Below are 16,290 nucleotides of genomic sequence, written 5' to 3'. Positions count from 1 at the left end.
GTACGAGGCAGTGGCTCTCTTTTGCTTGAAAACATAGGTCCCCCCAAAAAGAACTGTGTTGGGAATGTGCACTAAGATGTTTCTGAACTTTTTAATTAATTAATTTATTTTTAAACACTTCATTTATTTATTTGAGAGAGAGAGCGAGAGTGAGCATGAGAGGAAGGAAGGTCAGAGGGAGAAACAGCGGGGAGCCTGACATGGGACTCCATCCCAGGACCCTGGGATCATGACCTAAGCCAAAGGCAGATGCTCAATAGACTGAGCCACCCAGGTGTCCTGAAGTTTTTTTTTAAATACTAAAAGCAATATTGTATTTTTGATTTATTTTGAATTATTCTTGACTTTTCACCCACTCATTGAAAAGGACTTCTGGTGCACCCTCTAGGTAGCAGATGCTGTCCGAGGCACAGGTGTCCTGGTCCCTGTGTCCATGTTGCCAACAGTCTAGTGATACACGCAGGGAAGTAAATAGGTGGTTGTAATATGGGGCTGGGAGGGGAGAGTTGAGGGTTGTTTTGAGAGATGCTTAAACATGGAGGTCGGGGGTGGCTTCCTGGAGGAAATAATGTCAAATCTGGAAGGAGGTGACGGGGTGAAGAGGCTTTGGGAAGAGTGTTGGAATCTTAAGGAAGAGCAGGACCAAGCTCAGAGTGGAGAGAGGGAAGGGGGTATAGAGCAGCAGCATCTCACCCGTGGGGCAGGAGCGTGGTGTGTTAGTCACGCAGGGCCGCCATGACAAAGGGCTGGGAGGCAGAACCTAGGAGGCATCTTATAAGGACACCAGTCACGCTGGACAAGAGTGTGCCCTAATGAAGCCATTTTAACTTAATCACCTTTTTAAAAGCTCTATCTCCAAATACAGTCTCCTTCTGAGGTACTGGAGGTTGGGGCTTCAACATGTACATTTGGGGGTGATGGATGCAGTTCGGATCATAACAGACAGGTCCAGCAAGTCCGAGGAGCCGTGTTAAGGAGTACGGACTTTCTCTGAAGGCAGGGGGAGTCATTGCAGAGCCCAAGGCAGAATGACAGTGCTGCGGTTTGCACTTGACAGAGTTCTTATAGCAGCGAGGGTGAAGAGTTGAAGGATGGAGAGGAGTTCAGCAGTGGTGAGAACACCCTCTGAGAGAACCTGGCAGAAGAAAGACTCTGGAGGTAGAAACCACAGGATTTGTGATGGGCTTTCCAGGAGGGCAGGACAGGGGCTTGTCACGATGAGCTGGATATCTGGTTGGGGTCTCTTGGTGCACCATGCAGATTCTTACTGTGCATTTTGGAGGAGAGCCTGGCCCAGGAGAGGGGAAGGAGATGAGTCCAGATTGGGGGGTGGGGGGGTGTCTGAGTGGAGGCAGGTTTCCAGCTCTGAAAAGAAGTCTGGAAGTCTGGGTTGGATGGTTTAGGACTCATTAGCTCTGGATGGTAATTGAAGCCATGGGAGCTGATGAGGGAGGGGTGCTAGCCCTGAGTTTGAATATTCAGGAGTGAGCTGAAACTTTTCTTATTAAAGCTGGAGATATGTGTGCGTGGAATGATGAACACCCCTGCTGATAGGGAGACCTAGTTAATTTTCCTGCATGTTCTCCTGTCTGAGAGCCATGGGGAGCCTGGAGTGAAGGGAGTCTCCTGGGTGTTAGCTCCCTTCCCGAGGCCTGAGGTCATTTCATCAGTTTTTGATACTTAATGAGTCACTGGAGTGATTCAGCCCAGGTACCCCATCCGGGAAGGACACACAAGCAACTCTTTCAGACTGCACCACCTGCCTTGTGGATCCGCGGGGCGGGAGGGAGAGGGCGCTGTGCCTCTCGGAGTCTGTCCATCATGGAGGCTTGCCTGTGCAGGAACAGGTAATGAATGACGCCAAACAGCTACAAGTATTTGCTGGGCTCGAGGATCATGACACATACTTTTGGTAGTAGTAGGTTTTTAGATTTGTCTTTTTTTTTTTTTTTTTAAAGATTCTGTTTATTTATGTATTTATTTGTGAGAGAGAGCACTAGAGAGAGAGAGCAAGCACAAGTAGAGGGCAGAGGGAGAAGGAGAAATGGGCTCCTCAACCAAGAAGGGAGCCCGAAGTGGGGTTCCATCCCAGGACTCTGGGATCATGTCCAGAGCTGAAGGCAGACACCTAACTGACTGAGCCACCCAGGCGCCCCTACATTTGTCTTTTTAAGATGCCTTTCCTGACCACTTTTAACATAATAACAGCTGACATTTATAGAGTCCCCAAGAGATTCCTGACCACGTGCAAAGCATTTGACCTGTGTCCCCTCGGTTCATCCTCGCAGGTGGGCACTGTGGTTATTCCCGTTTTTCTGATGAAGACAGCACAGCTTGGAGAAGGGAAGATGCTTACGCCAGGCTGTGCCGTTGGCGACGGAGGGGCCTGGACGCGAACCCTAGCAGGCTGATGGCAAGGCCACCTGGCTGCCGTGAGCATTGCTTCCTGGAAGCAGGACCTTCACCTGTTTCCCTGGCCTCATAGTCAAAACACCTGGGGCCCATTCGCACCTCTCCTATGGGCTGAGGTGTGACATGGGTAGATTGCTGGCCTTCCTGCCTCGCAGTCTTCCACCTCTCATAAAATAACAGTGCCTACTGTTTTTGGGGAGTGAGTTTAGTGATAATCCGTCATGACTCGGAAGCGCTTAGCTCCACGCTGGGAACATAGGAAGTGCATGGGGCGGATGGGATTGTCCAAAGATGGCCATATCGATGTTGATACCTTCCCACGGGCTCTTTTTCCCATGTGATGGTGACACTCCTTCCCTGACCACTGGGTGTAGAATCCCTTTTCTTGAACCAGCATGTGCTTGGCCAACAGAGTACAACGGAAAGAACACTGACTTCTGAGGCTAGGTCATTATGCGTCCACCTGCCTCTCATTTGGTCTATCTCGAGACATGGGCCCGGCTGTCTGAGGCTTCCCACCCTGGGCACCAACCAGACTGAGTGAGACCAACGGCCCCGCCTCAGAGCCGCCGCCAGGATGCCGAGGAGAGCAGAGGCAAACTGTCCCCACCAAGCCCTGACCCGACTGCGGATCTGTGAGCAAAACAAATGTTTTTCTTTTAAGCCTCTATGTTTTGTGGTGGTGTCGTATGCAGATTAGATAATAAGAACAATGCCCAAGAAATGGGTCTTGATGTTCTTACTTCTCCCTGAATTAGTGCACTGTCACTAATTCCAGAAGTAGGCTATAAATCAGGAAGATACTGTCTGGAGGTGGGGTAAATTTGGGTTCTGGAAAATCCCCAAAGTGTGTCAACTCCTATTGGCTGTTTGAGAGTTAACGAGAGGCTATGAAAGCTGATTGGATCATCTGAGGTGGGAGGGTTTGTACTATGCAAATGAAGGACAAGCAGGATGAAACCCCTGAAGGTGCGATGGTATGTGTGGTAAGGTGAAGGTTCTGCCATCATTTCTCCTTTGTGAGCCTGGTGGGCTTAGGTAATACATCCTTTGGGATATCTTAACCATTCCCCAACGCTCTCATATCACTAATATCATTTCAGCCACACCATACGTCTCCAGGATGGGGTAGGACAGGGAGTCCTCACCCCATATTCCAGTTGGGCAAACTGAGGTACAGGGAAGAGAGGTAATAAGATTAAGGACATATGGCTGCTCGGGGGCAGAGCAAACTCTCCTTGCTTTTAGAGCTTAGCTCTTCAGCCTGCGAGCTGTGTAACTTGAGGCAAGCAGATTGGCCTCTCTGTCCCTAAATTTTCCCGTCTGTAAAATAGGGTTAAAAACAGCACTCTTTTAGAGGTGCCTGGGTGGCTCAGTCCATTAAGCACCTGACTTGATTTTGGCTCAGGCCATGATCTCAGGGTTGGGAGATTGAGCCCCGGGTCAGCCTCCATGCCTGGCATGGAGCTTTCTTAGGATTCTGTGTCTCCCTCCCCTTTGATCTTCCTCCTCCCCTCTGCTCTTCCTCCTCCCCTCCCTCTCTTAAAAACAAACAAACAAACAAGAAAACAAACAAACAAAAAACTCCTTTAGAGGGCTGTAGTGAGGATTAAATCAGATATTTCATGTGCAGAGTTTCAGATGCTCCTGGCATATAGGAACAAGGTAGGAAGTGGCTGGGTTGGGGTTTAGATTAGGTGGTCTACCTCCAGACTCCATACTGCTGAGACAAGTCCTGGCAATTCCCATCAGTCCCCCAGAAGGACAGACAGCACTAGCGCAGGTCTCCCACTGTGCCCCATAGAGCATAATTTTGAGTCCTCCCTGGTCACCCTTCTCTGTTTCCTGTGCCTTGAATCCATGACGCCCTGAACCAAAGGAAGCACCGTCCCCTCCTCTCGTATTAATGCAGCCTGAGATCACACTGCTCTTTTGGCAGTCACATCGTACGGTTGACTCATCCTGAGCCGGCAGTCAGAATCCTAAGTGTTCTTACCACATGTGCTAGCATCAGGCTGCACTCTTGCCCAGCTAGGATCGGGGCCATGGGAGATTTTAAAAACCTGACTACAGAATTGTGGGGTTTGTTAGCTTTTGCACACTGCTACAGCCAGTCTAAGAAAGAACCCAGATGAGCTCCTCCTCCCTGGGTACTTGGAGACACCCAATACATTTTTAATATACCCTCTTTTTTTTTTTAGTTCGTGTGAGTGGCATGCTGTTTACTTGCAGCGGAAAAAGCGAGCCGCAGATTGCCTTCTGAGTGGTCTGTGTGTAGGAAGACGGGGGTGTGGCTTGGATGTTGTGGACGAGTGCAGAAAGGGGGGGCTTGGGAAGGTTGTGCCACGTGCCAGCTCTGAGCCCCAACTTTGACTGCCACCTGAATAGGACAGAGTGAGGACAGAGGCTGTGTTCTGGGAGGACACTGGCAGAATTAATCAGGCTTCTAGTACATTGGTTGTTCAAATGGGTTCTGACTTCCCCAAATATATTGTCACCTAACCCACATTCTTCCAGATCCCACAGGATGAAGTGATATTTTTGTCATGTCTAATTTCTTGCCGAACTACAAACTGGTCTCGTTTGGGCCAGGGATCTGCCTGCCTGTGTCCCGACAGGTTGTTGCAAGGGGCAGACTCAGCCATGCAAACCTGTCTTCGGAGAAGTGGCCGTGGAGGCTGGCCAGACACCCCAAAAATGCTTGTGTGTGAGGCTTAATCACATTAATGTCAGGGTATTTCTTAAGGAAATCCCCCTAAATTAACTTACATTTAATCTAATTTATGTCATTTAAAATCCTGAATCAATAAAGCCACGGGTAGAATTACTTTAGCAGGACCCACCTGGTAGTTTCTTCCGGGAATAAGGCTCTGCAGGTCATCTAATGCATCATTGTCTCCTCTTCTGGCTTCAGACGGGCTCTATCTTCTTTAGCATCAGTTCTTGGTAACTTTCACTTGACCGCTCTGTAGGAAACAGTGTTACCTTCACTCTAGGCAAAGGAAGGAGGCTCTTCCCAAGATGTGGACAGAGTTAGGGGCTTCCAACCAGGGAAGCTGATACCTCACCCTGAGCTCGCCAAAGCCGGAAGGTTTATCCCTGCTCCATTAAATAGGCAGAAGAGGGAGCAGCAGTTCCTGGGGGCAGAAGAAAGTGGTTGTAGTTACAGGGATTGTAGGAGAGGACGCCTGGCAGGACTTTGGCCTTGGGTACAGGGAGGCAGCCCACTTGTAACCACCCCCCGCCCCCGGCAGGGAAGGAGCTGGAAAATTAGTATCTCAGCCTCATTCTCTCCTCTCCCTCAATCTCCTGCCAGTGCCTCAATGGGCGGAATCTAACTCGAAGTCAGGACAAGACATCCTGTGGAAACAATCCACACATGCTAGCCTGCTGGGGGCACAAGGAAGGGTGGAAATAGGTGGAAAGTGGACCTGGGAGGGAGAGCTGGGAAATGCACAGCGCTTTCTAAACTAGGCACCCGCTGTTTGCCTCCCCAGATTAGCGCTTGTTCTAATTCATTGTTGCTCCTGGGAGATCAGGCGTGTGGTGAGGGCGGACTTGGTCTTCTGATGAGGGCTTACTTGGTCTTCGCACTGTTCCCAGGGCCCACCCCTGGGCCTGGTTTGCTGTGGTGTGCACTAGAGCTTGGGAAACGAGTGGCTGGCTATACTTCTGGTGTCACTGCGCCGGCCGTACAGCTCTGCGAGCAGCGAATGGCCCAGTACACCGCTTGCACACAGAAGGGACTACTGTGGGCACGATCATGGGCACGATTGAGTGAATGGATGAATTGTTAGGGTGGAACCCCTTGACAACTCCATGATGCTAAGTTTGTGTCACCATTCAACCCCAAATTCATTAAATTTGGCAAGACCGGTTCCTTTGGCCTAGGCACGGTAGCATACACATTATTATCTCTCGTCCCATACCCACACCACCCGGTTCTGGTAGCTTCTCCTCCATTTCCTCAGAAGCAGACCAGGGTTAGTTACCTCAGACTGTTCTTGGGAATTGGCCTTAAATCGGCCAAGGGTGGGAAATGTGTTTCTTCTCTCTCTTTCCACTTTGTCTTTGTCTTTTTTTTTTTTTTCTTAAGTGTATCAGAGGTAGTATTGTTTGCATTTGAAGAGCAGATACGCAGAGAACAGGAGGAGAATTTCAGACTTCGCAGGCTATACGGTGATGCTGTTAAAGTTTTGGTCTTTGTCCCTTCATTGCTTGGGTTGGGATCCCCCCAGCACTGTCACTTCTTAGCTGTGTGACCTGAGGCAAGTTACTTACCTTCTCTGTGCCTCCCATTTCTTAATCTTCAAAATAGAAGGGTTAAATGGGTCAAAGCCTGCAAACACTTAGTACAGTGCCTGTTACATGGAGAACACTCATTAAATATCATCAGGGGCTTCACCATCCGAGCAACTGGAGAAGAAAAAAAAAATTGATGCAATTCGACTTTCTTAAGAGATGGAGAGAAGAGGGTGCCCGGGTGGCTCAGTGGGTTAAGCCGCTGCCTTCAGCTCAGGTCATGATCTCAGGGTCCTGGGATCGAGTCCCCGCATCCGGCTCTCTGCTTGGCAGGGAGCCTGCTTCCTCCTCTCTCTCTCTCTGCCTGCCTCTCTGCCTACTTGTGATCTCTCTCTGTCAAATAAATAAATAAATTCTTAAAAAAAAAGAGAGAGAGAGAGATGAGAGTAGAATTTCACAATCCTGGTACAAATTGGAATGAACCAGATGTTTCTCAAGGGCTGCTTGTCTCTTCCTTCCCGCTCTGATGTGGGGTAGGTATAGAGGGAAAAGGATCTGAAACTGTTTCCAAAGGGGTTATTCAAAACTAAGCTGTTGTCTTTTTATTTTTTGAGAAAAATCTAAAGACCAGGGACCGTATCTGGTATTCTCGCTTCCTTTTCTGAGAAAGTTCATGAGTTCTTGGCCCCGAATAAGCTTAGTTCTCTACAGCTTCCCACAAGGAAATTAAATTTTCAGGTCCTGCAGAGAAGTTTAGTTATCACTAATATGATCATTGGTGCTGTCACTGTAGGAGCAGGGAGGGGGTGGAGGATGGATTTGACAGCGATGAGAAAACATTCCTCCTCCGGCCTCCCCGCTCAGACATACAGGCAAACACAGATATACACGCACACGCACAGACACCCCCCCCACACACACACACAGACACACACACAAAATGTGACACACTCCCTCAAGGACACACCAGTGCCACCACACACATTTCTTCACAGAAGAGGCACTTTCGCAGGGGCAGTTAGTATCCTGGATGATTTTTTTAAAAAACTCAACCTGACCAGCATTTTTGGGATGTTTATTTAGCCAGAGCTAAGCATTGAGGGAGGTGAGGAGAAAGGCATGTTACCAGCATGATTCTGTCCTCGCCCTGCCTTCTAGGAGATTTCAAAGCAATATACTGGGGGAGACAGAGATACCTCCCAGAGTCTGAAGAAAGGTAGACTGTGACAAGGACTTCTCAGGAGGTTAAGAAATTGCTAATGATTTCTTTCTTTTGGGGCACCTGGGTGGCTCAGTATGTTCGGCATCTGCCTTTGGGGTCATCGGAGGGAGCCCTGCATCAGGCTCCCTGCTCAGCAGGGGGTCTGCTTCTCCCTCTGCCCCTCCTCCTCCTCAAGCTTGCTTTCTCTCAAATAAATAAAGAATCTGCAAAAGAAGAGGAAAAAGAAAAAAAGATTGCTTTCTTTCTTTGACATATTTTTTAATGGGCTTCAGGTGTTTCACACATTCTCAGGGCGGTTTTGGTCGACCAGCTGTGTTCTGCATTGGTCTGGATTTGAATATTTGATCTTCTGCTTAAAAGCAGTGACACTTTTGAGCCTGATTTCTTAGTCTGTGTACAGGATATCAATATTACCTGTATGTATTAAGATTGTGTTCTGCTGGAAATAACAAAGATCAAATAACAGTGGCTTAACCAAATAGGAGAGTGTTCTTCTCATGTTAACAAGCAGTTCAGAGGTGGGCAAACCAGTATTGGCGCCATTTCCAAGGGACTCATCAGGGACCCAGGCTCCTTCGGTCTGGCTGCCCAAGCACCCAGAACCACAAGGTGACTGAGAGATGAGTCAGTTGCCTTTGTCCCCCATTTGAAGAGCTTTCTGGAGAGTCCCCCTAAGTGACTCCATCTTATACTTCCCTGGCCACAACTATGCCAGGATGACCAACCTTACCTCCAGAAGAAGAAGGGATATCAAGTTTGGTTTTTTTTTTTAAGATTTTATTTATTTGACAGACAGAGATTACAAATAGTCAAAGAGGCAGGCAGAGAGAGAGGAAGGGAAGCAGGTTCCCTGCTGAGCAGAGAGCCCGATGTAGGGCTGGATCCTAGGACCCTGGGATCATGACCTGAGCTGAAGGCAGAGGCTTTAACCCACTGAGCCACCCAGGCACCCTGGGATATCAAGTATTTTAACTGCACAGTGTTGCCTCAAACAAAACTGAGGTACCCCGAGGAAGGAAGAAGGGGAGACCCTGTCAGTATCTAACACACTATTTTGGAGTTCTGGAGAAGATTCCCTGAGGTAATTCACATCAAACTCAGCCCAATACCTGACATGTGGTAACTGTTGTCATCAGCTGACACTCTCCTCAGTGTCTTCTCTGACAACCCCCCGTGAGGCTCTCCTCACTGACCCAGGACTCCCCGCACCCAAAACTCAGGCCTCACGACTCAAGCAATCTCAGCCTCTCCAGGAAGTCTTCCCTCACCACTCTGGTCCTCAAAGATATACCATCTGCTCTTTTGAAAACCTGTAGCACAGAGATACACTATCACTCAGTTGTCATTTAACATATATTTCATGGCATAACTAAATCTATATTCACGTGTTTATTTTTCTTCTCAGCTTATAAGGCAGAAATTATATTTTATCCCCACATCAATGCCTCAAAGCTCTCATGACTGGTTATACACATAGTAGGTGCCAATACTGAATACATTGCAGGGCATACTGAGGTGGCCAGCTTCGGTTCCAGTTGCTGGGAGGGCTGGGATGTGGTATGCCAAGGATTTCTTCACGTGTGTGCAATAATGAATCACGCCTTTGGGGGGCATTTGCTGCTCTGTTGACATTGGTTTTCATGGCTAACATAGCCAAGTTGTGGTCATGTCAATGTGCAATGGGGTCACTCTCCAAAGAAGCAGGGATCACAGGCGAGGTTTAAATGCTATTGGAAATCAAGTCATCAGTTGTTTCATCAATTGAGCTCCTGCTATGTGTAAAGAGCAACACTGAGTATGGACCACTTGTTCCTGTCTCACTTCCCATAACCTCTTCCTATCTTGAGGTAAGATGCGCTCCATTGTGCAGCAACACTCACTTTCTTCAAGCTGTGAATTGAAGGGACTTCCTTGAGTCCATCAATTTCAAAACCATCTCCTAAATGAGACCCAGCCTCTTGCTTTCAAAGGGACCCTTGACAAATAATTAAGAAAGAAGAACATGAAGTAGGACTGTTATGTGTTGGAAAGCCCTATATGTACCTGCCCCCTTTCCAGCCAGCTCATGGCCTGGTTTTTGTGGGTTTCCTGAATGAGCTACCAGAAACCCTCTTTCTCCCTATCCAGTGGAAAGGAAAGGATTTGTCTTCAAGCCGATTGCTTTTCATCCCTTAAAGTGAGTGAATTTGGCAAATAATTTCTGAGCCTTTGTTGTGTATAAGGTACTGTGCTGGCATGGATAACAAGAACAGATATTAAATCAATTAAATAACTGATTAGATATTTGATTAGACTGTGCTAGCTAATGGGGATAGCTTTATCTTTTTAAGACTGATAGAGCACTTTCTGTGTCTATGTGCAAACCCCAGGCTTATATATGTTTTCTCTTTGGATCCCTGAGGGTTTATATCCAAACTCTGAAACAGGTGGAAAATGGACTAATTATCTTTTACTTCCTCCCACCTCCTGCCTTGTGTTGAAATCCCTGAAGGAGGAGGACAGCTTTGAGATCTAAAATGAGGACCTGATATTCTGGGAAGAGACCCCCTTTCAGTTGAGGTGCCCCACGGCAATATGGGCTGGCTTCAGCTGAACACAAGTGGCCACACTTTTAGGCAAAGAGGTCTGTGCCATCTCCCCTATGTCTTGCCTCTGAGTCTCAGGTCTAGTCAATGTGGATGAGATCTCCAAATGCCCCTACCGCCCCATCTGATAGGGGAGAAGGATGCAGTTAAGAAGTCAGAATCAAGTGCCTGCCACGGGGTCGCTGGGATGTGACTTGAGGAGACATCGTAACAGAGTGTCCAGTGAGGGGCCAGAGCTGGGGCTCAGGGAGGTACAGCCAAGTCTCAGGATCAACAGAGCCAAGGAGATGCTGAATCATAGGGAGGACAACCTCCATTTACTGTGCCGCTGTTACATCAGTGGTGGACGCTTCAGAGATGGGTACAACAAGGCGAGAAGCAAACACCCAGGGCCAGAGGGATGCGTACCTCAGTAGAGGCCAGCCCGGACATTGGGTGGCACCTGCACCTGCCAAGATGACAGGCATGATCTAGAATAGATAAGCTGCCCATAAAGCCAGGGTGGTAAGAAAAAGCCTTGTGGGAATTTAGCTTCACTCCAGAGGAGACAAGAAGAAGGGGAAGGGGAAGACTGTTCAGTTGAATTGAATAAGTTAGCCCCAAAGGAATGGGCTTCGGCCAGAGGAATGAGGGCATTATCTTGCTATGGAAAGAGTAAGAGTGTTTGTTTGTTTTTGTTTGTTGTTTGTTTTTTTGCCATTTTCAAAAACAGTCGTACCAGAATTGTGACTTTGAACTTTATACCCACCAGGGAGGTTAGGTCAAAATATTCTCAAGTAGTTTCTTTTCTGACCTTCTCTTGGCTTCTATCTCAGAGAGCCTTCTCAAAAGCTGAAGTGCTTGCCAGGACCAAGGTGGGTATTAAACCCATGAATAACAGCTGAGGCTTCGTCTGAAGACTCCATAGTTTCCCTGAAGGGACGCATATTCATATTCGTCTTTTAACCAATGGAGAAACCAGAAGATGACTCACCCTTCAGAGCTGAGGGGGCAGTCATGATGCCTTTGACAAGAATCCCTCTGGCTTCTGGATTTTTCTAGGTGAGGTCAAGGCAGCCCTGTGAGGAGCGCATGAGAGAAGGGAGGCAGGAAGGGCTGGGAAGAGCGGCGGTGGCCATTTTGGACAAGGGGTTCATCCTGCCACAGACTACATCTCCACACAGAGGCAGGCTTCAGTTCTCAAATGCAGCTCCCGACTCAAACACCCACCCTCAGATTCACACACTCACTCATGGAACTGTCCCTCACCACCGCAGCAATGAGTGACCCAACCTGGAAGCCCTTTCCCCTTCCACAGGCAGAAAGAGGAAGGAATTATGGAAAAACAAAAACAAAAACAAAACTTCTCAGTAGAGAGAAGTTGGGGTGGGGGGCAGGGGACAGCTTCGTTTCTCCCTTCCTTGGAGTATAAGCAATTCCACCTAATTTCTTTCACACTAAATGAGGTTGCCAAGGAAATCGATGTGGAGCGACCCCCACAGTGTGGGTTGAACTTACAGAAACTCAATATACTCCCTCATAAACCAGATCAATTAAGAGGTGATTATTCACTTTACAGGCAAATGCTTTGCTTCTGCACAGGATTCCTTTAAGGAGGACTTTCCTCGGGCATCTAAGAATTTGCTTCCAGACCATGAGTATCTGATGGAAGGCAGAGGAAGGAAGAGAAACAAGAGCTCTTGTCTGCTCTACCTCCAGGAGGAATGAAGACAAATGATGAAGGATCTCTGAAATCATGTAAATCAATGGAAAAAACAAGATGGATTCCCCAAATTAAATTTATATGCAATTTTGCCTAGCATTATAAAATATTAGCTTTTGCAAAAACCTAACATTTGCTACTATATGCTGAACTGACATGTTCATGACATGACTTATTTACATGAATCCTCATGACAACCAGAGATGTGGATATTATCCTCACCTGTCATTGAGTAAACCAAGGCCCAGGATGGGAAGACACTTGTCAAAGGTCACAGATATTTCAAGTTCACATCACTCCATAAATCAATGCTCATAAATCCAACTGTGTGTGTGTATATGTGTGTGTGTCTGTCCCTTGTGGGTTTTGTTTTTCTCCCAAATGAAGCACAAAGGGTTAATCAACATTCATTCCTCCATTTGAAAATGTTTTCTAAAAAGGAAACTATTTTTGGATAGAGTGAATTAAAGAGTAAACATGAGTCTTGCTGTTAGTTTATTTTCCCTGAGTGCACACACTCCTCCAACAATAATTCATCCAGGATGTGAGCTGGAACTCATTAGAAGTCACCAGGCCTGGGGGAGAAGATAAAACCACGATTAAAGACATCTGAGCCTTTTAGGACAATTTGTTATCTTGGATTTCATTTTTAATAGGAGACACTAATTCACACAAGAAGTCCCCGGGGCAAGTGAATGGTGCCATGTAATTGTTGTTGGTCTCTGGGGTGTCCAGGCATGAGCTGGCTCCTGGGCTGGGCAAGGTGCCAGGCCTAGGGACCCTTGGAACTTCAATCAGTGTGGTGTGTTGGTGGTGGTGGTGGGGAGGTGACCTCTTACTGCTCCATGAAACAACATGACTCCAAGTTGTCCCTTATGAGCTGGCTCTTTTTTTAAAAAAAAGTTTTCTCCATTCATCATGCTGGGAAGGTGAAGACCTGGCCCATGAGATCAGATTCAAAAGCAGTATGGTAGGAGAGATGAGAGAGCTACTATTCTGAGCACCAGATTCTCCCCGGTAGCTAAGTGGGTGATAATGATCCACAGTGGGTCTCAGGTCCCTTGTCTGTAAAACGAGGAGCTGATGATACAGTCTCTCAGGTCCTTTTCAAACTTGGGACAGAATCAGAAGGGCAGAGTAGGAGAAAGGCATCCTGGAGCTCTGTTCCCCAGCCGAAGCCCTTCCCAGGCTGAGATGACAACAACAGTAGCAGTGAAGGAATGTTGCTATGTACCAGACGCTGACATGATGGTAAATACTGTGCGTTCTGGGGCAATCCTATGGAGTAGGTACTGTTCCCTTCACTTCACAGCTGAGGGGCCTGGAGCGCAGAGGGAATGTACCGGAAGTCGCACAGCCCCGGGTGGACAACCTGCAGGACCTGTGCCCCCAACCACTACAACCCTCATCTGTAAAATGGGAATCACGACAAACCCTCCTCAGAGTGTTTCAGTGAGGATGAAGTGACATTCTGAGGCAAAGTGCTTAGCATTGTTCCTGGCTCATGGTAATAGCTAATTAAGTAAAGTGTGTTTGTTTAGCTCACAGAAACTAATGGGAATAAGAGACTTAATTATTGTCTTCAAATATATGAAAGATTTTTAACGATTCACTTATGTTTCATGAATATTGAGCCCCTACAGAGCCAGACTAAATGCTTTGTATTATTCTTAAGTCTGTGTCATCCAGGAAGAGAATTTAATTTAAACAGGAGAAATTTAATTAGACAGAAAAATAACTTGACCTTCATTCTGGCTGCAAAATTCCAGAATAAATGATTGCAATTAGCTATGCAGGTTGTATTCATGGTGTTTTAAGTAAAGAATTACCATCAGAAGTGCTTCCAGGTACAGCTGTGCAGGTTGTGTACTGTACAAAACCAGGGGTGGCCATTTGCACCATAGTCTATGTGAATAGCATTCTCTGAAGTTCCTTCAGTACACAGTCTGCATGGCTGTTTATGGCAGTCCTGTCTATTTGTTCTGAAGTGTTTAAGTGGAAGCTGGTCCTGTTTCAGCTGTAGGAATCCTTGGCTTTGAATAAAAGTTGAGAGTGGAGATGATTATCTAAGAAAGGTAAACATGTGGCTTGCACAATACAAGTCACCATTCGGGGTTCCATGACAGTCACAGATAACACCTCATGGCTTCGGAATCCCTCTCAACACAACACTCCAGGGGGTTGCTATCAATAACTCAGATCTGTCACTTTAGCTAAAACACAAAAGCTGTTTAGCCCAGGAGCTTTGCCTGGAGCCAGAACACCTGGGTTCAAATCTGAGCTCTCCTGGTGAACTTGGCGAATCAGAAAAGAAGCTTTTGGCTGCAAATAGCACACGCCATACTAAAAGTGTTTTAACACTAAGAGAAAGCTATTATTATTATTATTGTTCTTTTTTTAAAAACCCAAGATGTGTGCGAATGTTCATGTGCACAGTCACACACTGTGTATATTTAACATCTCTGGTACTGGGTGTGCCTTGCGATTGCTGGTGCTAAGCATTGCCTATGCTCATGCATCCACCCTGCAGAAGCTGATGGTGTCCTGGGAACATAGCCCAGAGGTGCCAGGGGGGCACCCTTTTGAGAAACGCTGCCTCATCAAAGCTCTGGATGGTACAGAGGATAAACATCTATGGAACAACTTGGGCACTGATGACTCAGAGAGGAAAAGTGTCTAGACTCTCAGTGTAAAGCAGATTTAGGAAGGCCTTGACTAACTGACTTCCCTTGAATATATATTTTTTATGAATGTACAAAAGTGATGTGTCATATAAAAAAAAAATCTAGCCATGATCTTTTGAATGAAAACGGAGATTTTGCTAGCAGGGGAGAAACAGAGGAACGACTGTTGGTTAGTGAGCCAGAAGAGTCCATCACACGTGGCAAACTGCTTAGATTTTCTTTGCCTCAGTGTCCCCATGTGTAAAATTGCAATAATAATAAATACCTCAGAGGGTGGTTTTGAAGACAATAATACACAGGAAGTACTTAGAATAGTGGCTGTTACATGGTAAGCGCTCAAAAAGTGTTAGCATTTATTGATACCATTTTTATTCTTTGTTATTATTATAACTATATTACAGTTGTTCTTATAGATCTAATGCCACGTTAAATCTAGATAGATACTGAGGAGCTTATGTTCTGGTCATAGGGGCCAGACTTACACATGGACACCAAGAAGAGAGTCCCTTGCTACTTAGTCTTTGAACCTACTCTTCCTTCTGTGTGAAACACAGTTTATCATCATCTCTCCCCAATCTCAGCCTGGCAAATTCCTATTCATTGCACTATGTCAGCTTAGTTGTTTCCCTGTACCCATTTTTTAGATACCTGTCTGTGTTGAATAGTTCCATAATCCTCATTATGATAGCAAAGTTATATTGTGATTTCTGGTGCATAACAAAAAGTAGGTGTGTAGTGGGAACTTGTTGAATAAAGAAATGAAAGAAGATGTTTCACTTAGAACTCCTTTAGTTATAGGTGACAGAAAAACCCAATCTGACCAGGTTTAATCAAAAAAGAAACTCTCATAGACCTCATAACTGAAAAGCCCAGAGGTTGGTTTAACTTCAGGTATGGTTTGATCCAGGGGCTTAATGATGGCATTAATATTCAGTTTCTTTTCATCTCTCAGCTTTGCCTTCTTTTTTTTTTTTTTAAGATTTTATTTATTTATTTGACAAAGATCACAAGTAGGTAGAGAGGCAGGCAGAGAGAAAGGAGGAAGCAGGCTCCCTGATGAGCAGAGAGCCCAATGTGGGGCTTGATCCCAGGACCCTGGGACCATGACCTGAGCCAAAGGTAAAGGCTTTAATCCACTGAGCCACCCAGGAACCCCTCTCAGCTCTGCCTTCTTAAGTGTTGGTTTCATTTCCAGGCTTTACATGGCATTCTCTGGTGTCTTCAGATTCTCATTTTCCCTATAATCTTAGGGACAAAGAACATGTTCCTTTTCCCTACCAGTGCTATTAATCATCTCACTGATTCTTATTTGGTCACATGTCTCTGCAAAACATCAGTTTGGCCAGGGGTGGAGCTGGGTAGAGGTTTCCTGACTGACAGTGAGAGGCAGGATTCCCAAGGGAAAATTTGGGATATTGTATGAGAATGTGACAATGGATGCTG

At 46.5% G+C, this 16,290-nt stretch overlaps 1 long non-coding RNA gene across 1 annotated transcript; it reads left to right on the top strand.

Annotated features, from left to right (window-relative positions):
* Positions 1-2,251: 2,251 nt before the first annotated feature.
* LOC123390803 lies at positions 2,252-12,771 on the top strand. The gene is made up of 4 exons (XR_006605422.1): positions 2,252-2,432; positions 2,825-3,047; positions 11,277-11,502; positions 12,020-12,771. It is a non-coding gene; the product is annotated as an uncharacterized LOC123390803 (long non-coding RNA).
* Positions 12,772-16,290: the final 3,519 nt, after the last annotated feature.

The sequence above is a fragment of the Mustela putorius genome, unplaced genomic scaffold, assembly GCF_011764305.1.
Source record: "Mustela putorius furo isolate JIRA1106 unplaced genomic scaffold, ASM1176430v1.1 tig00000145_pilon_pilon_pilon, whole genome shotgun sequence".
NCBI lineage: Eukaryota > Metazoa > Chordata > Mammalia > Carnivora > Mustelidae > Mustela > Mustela putorius.
Note: the sequence above shows the minus strand (reverse complement) of the source record. Positions and strands in the feature narration are given on the sequence as shown.